The sequence below is a fragment of the Bison bison genome, unplaced genomic scaffold (genome assembly GCF_000754665.1).
Source record: "Bison bison bison isolate TAMUID 2011002044 unplaced genomic scaffold, Bison_UMD1.0 scf7180017864037, whole genome shotgun sequence".
NCBI lineage: Eukaryota > Metazoa > Chordata > Mammalia > Artiodactyla > Bovidae > Bison > Bison bison.
The window spans coordinates 6,658,240-6,662,297 of NW_011494609.1; positions in this window are offsets into that span (position 1 = coordinate 6,658,240).

Genomic DNA, 4,058 nt, shown 5'->3' on the forward strand with positions numbered 1-4,058 from the left:
CGAAGAATTGATGCTTTGAACTGTGGTGTTGGAGAAGACTCTTGAGAGTCCCTTGGACTGCAAGGAGATCCAACCAGTCCATCCTAAAGGAGATCAGTCCTGGGTGTTCACTGGAATGACTGATGTTGCAGCTGAAACTCCAATACTTTGGCCATCTGATGTGAAGGGCTGACTCACTGGAAAAGACCTTGATGCTGGGAAGGACTGAGGGCAGGAGGAGAAGGGGATGACAGAGGACGAGATGGTTGGATGGCATCACTGACTCAATGGACATGAGTTTGGGTAAACTCCAGGAGTTGGTGATTGACAGGGAGGCCTGGCGTGCTTTAGTCCATGGGGTTGCAAAGAGTCGGACATGACTGAGCGAATTAACTGAACTGAATTACACTTCAATAATAAATAAAAATTTAAAAATAATAAAATAGATAATCAACAACTAGCCTACTGCAGCGCACAGGGAACTCTACTCAGCACTCTGTAATAACCTATATGGGGAAAGAATTGAAAAAGAATGGATATATGGGTATGTAAAACTGAATCAAGTTGCTTTATACCTGAAACTAATACAACACTGTAAATCAACTACACTCCAATATAAAATAAAAATTAAATATATTAATGGATAAAAAGGGATGCCAATTTTTTCTTTGTGATGATCTTCTGGTCAATAAAGTGAATAAAGCAAACAAAAAACAAAAAACAGAGTCAGACTCCTGTTTGCATTTTCCTACCTGCTTCTTGGTGGAATGGACCCATTACTAATGTATTGATAATGTATCTCTCTGATGCTGAGGTTGAAGCTCCAATACTTTTGCCACCTGATGCAAAGAACTGACTCATTGGAAAAGACCCTGATGCTGGGAAAGACTGAAGGCAGGAGGAGAAGCGGATAACAGAGGACAAGATGGTTGGATGGCACCACTGACTCAATGGACATGAGTTTGAGCAAGCTCTAGGAGATGGTGATGGACAGGGAAGCCTGGCATGCTGCAGTCCATGGGGTTGCAAAGAGTTGGACACAACTGAGCAACTGAACTGAACTTAATGTATCTCATTGTCCATTTAATGCTTTGTGGTTTGAAATGTATTTTATCTGATATAAAGGTTGTTATAAGCTATAGCGAATTTGCCTTTTATTTTTACCCTTTCTTCTACTCTTCAGTTGTATGTCTTACAAACTTAGTTGTACTTTTTTGACACATTTAGGAAGCAACTGTCTTTAAATGGAACAACTTAATCCACTAATATCTAGTATGATTACTGGTATTTACTTTTTCTTGGGCTTCTCAGGTAATGCTAGTGGTAAAGAATCTGTATGTCAGTGCAGGAGACATGAGATGCGAGTTCGATCCTTGGGTTGGGGAAGATCCCTAGAGTAGGAAATGGCAACCCACTCCAGTATTCTTGCCTGGAGAATCCCCATGGACAGAGGAGCCTGGTGGGCTACAGTCCAAGGAGCCACAAAGAGTCAGACATGTCTGAGCATCCAAGCACACACAGCACATGATGTAGCAGCTCAGTAGCCATTAACCAAACACCATTACTTGGGGCCTCAAGTTCACTAAAATATCTTCATATACAATATTCAGAATAGAAAGTTCATGGAGAAAACCAGAAATCAAATGATCAAAACCAAGGGGAAAGAAACATGTATACATTAATAATAAATCCACTGACATTATTAGATAGATTTAAAAATAACTTTAAATAGTATGTTCAAGGAAATAGTTTATGAGATGGAAATCTTCAGCCGATAAGTGAAATCTGTACAAAAACAGAAATTTGTAAACATAGATGCAATTGTTGAAACTAGATGAATTTAACAACAGATTAGACACAATGGAAGAGATGATTCTGAACTGGAAGTCAGGTTAGAAGAAAATAGAAGCAGAGGGAGTGGATTTTCCCAAGAAAATGAGAAATAACTTTCAAACCACTGCAAGAACAACGCATCAACAAAACGTAACCAATTAACATAGTCATAAAAACAGGTAAAAGGAAACAGTAGAAAATAACAGAAGATATTTACGTAGCACTTACATGGCTTGCACTCTCCTATCTTCATACAGATTAATGGAATGAGGTAAGTAAGTAAGTGTTAGTCGTTCAGTCATGTCCGACTCTTTGCAACCCCATGGACTGCAGCCCACCAAAGTCCTCTGTCCGTAAGATTTTCTAGGCAAGGATACTGGAGTGGGTTGGGTACCATTATTGAGCCATTTCACAGGGAAGTTGAGGCACAAGTTTTGCATCCAAGGTTAACTGGTTAGTAAAAGCAGCAGAGCAAGGATTAAAGCAAAGGAAATTATACTAGCTCTAAAATGAGAAACTAGAATAGAATATGTGATAGTACTAAGAATATATAAATGGTGCTCAGTCACTCAGTCATGTCCGACCCTTTGCAACTTCATGGACTTGAGCCCATCGGGCTCCTCTGTCCACAGAATTTTCCAGGTAAGAGTACTGGAGTGGTTTGCTATTTCCTAATCCAGGGCATCTTTCCCAACCCATCACTTGTTTCCTGCATGGGCAGGGTGTTTCTTTACCACTGGTGTCACCTGGGAAGCGGATACATAATGTGTGCATGCGAGCTAAGTTGCTTCAGTCCTGTCTGTCTGCAACCCCATCATACCAATCATCAAATACCTGAAAAGGAAAACCACTTCCTATCTTTCGGTGATCTTCGCCCCTCAGAAAAAGTCTTTTCTGTTTTGGCATCTATCTGGTATCTTCAGATTTTCAAAATATTTTATACAAATTTTCGATTGTTCAAAACCATAATAGTTTTATAATTTGCTTCATAAAAAACTCAACATATGAACATATTTTTCCTGTTATCAACATTTTTTTTACACATTTAATAGTGGCATAGCTGTTCATTATATGAATGAACCGTAGTTTAATTCCTTTTGTAACACATTTAGATACTGTATTTCATCAATTCTAACCTGTAACCTGCATGGTTTAATGTATCTGTGTTAAAGAAAACAATGTCATATTTTATAGCTGCTGGTGTCTTAGAGTCGCTGATGGGTCTGAACACTGCCTCTCTGAAACTACACCACGGCCAGTCGTCTGGGGGCAGGGGGTGATTCTGGTCCCAGTTGTCCACCTCTGTCCTGGAAGGGGCAGGCTCCAGAGACTCCGTTTTCCAGGAAGCACCCCTTGAGCTGGCCACTGTGCCAAGATCCTCTGGAACAGACACCACCGGTCACATTCCAGGATGACAGGGACCAAACTTTTGGACCTGGCTGAGATGGGAGTTCAGGTCTGACCACACCTTTCAACTGAGAGACTTAGTCTGGGATGTGGCAGCTCCATTCTGGGGCGCTCTTTCCCCCTCTCCTAAATGGTGCCTCTACACACTTTCACTTTTCACTTTCCTGCATTGGAGAAGGAAATGGCAACCCACTCCAGTGTTCTTGCCTGGAGAATCCCAGGGACGGGGGAGCCTGGTGGGCTGCCGTCTATGGGGTCGCACAGAGTTGGATACGACTGATGTGACTTAGCAGCAGCAGCAGCCACAAAAGTAAATTTTTTTTTTTAAAGTTGATTTTGACAATGTTTTGTCAGTGTTCTCTTTTCTTAAATAATTAGAAAATATTATTTTGGCTGCATCAGGTCTTAGTTGCGGCACATCTTCTTTGCATCACTCAGGAGCTTTCATGGCAGCTCATGTGGGCGCACGTCCAATAGGATCTTAAGTTTCCCCCACCAGGGAATCAGCATTGCCTCCATTGCAAGGCAGATTCTTAACCACTGGACCACCAAGTAAGTCCCAAGAAGTGAATTTTTAAGAGTCAAAAACTGTTAAATTAAGGTCCATGAAAACTTGGCTTTATGGCCTTTCGATATTGACAGGAAATGCGCTGAACCCAACTGACTAGATCACTGTCTCCCCAGGTGCTCAGCTTCCACTGGCCAGGCTCAGAAGGTCCCTGAAGGGCGCTGGACAAGGGCAGAGGAAGGAGCCACACACAGTCAGGGAGCACAGATCGCAAAGTAGATGGAACTAGAGACTTTCCACCACCCCGAGGCCCTCTTAGAAAGGCCCCTTG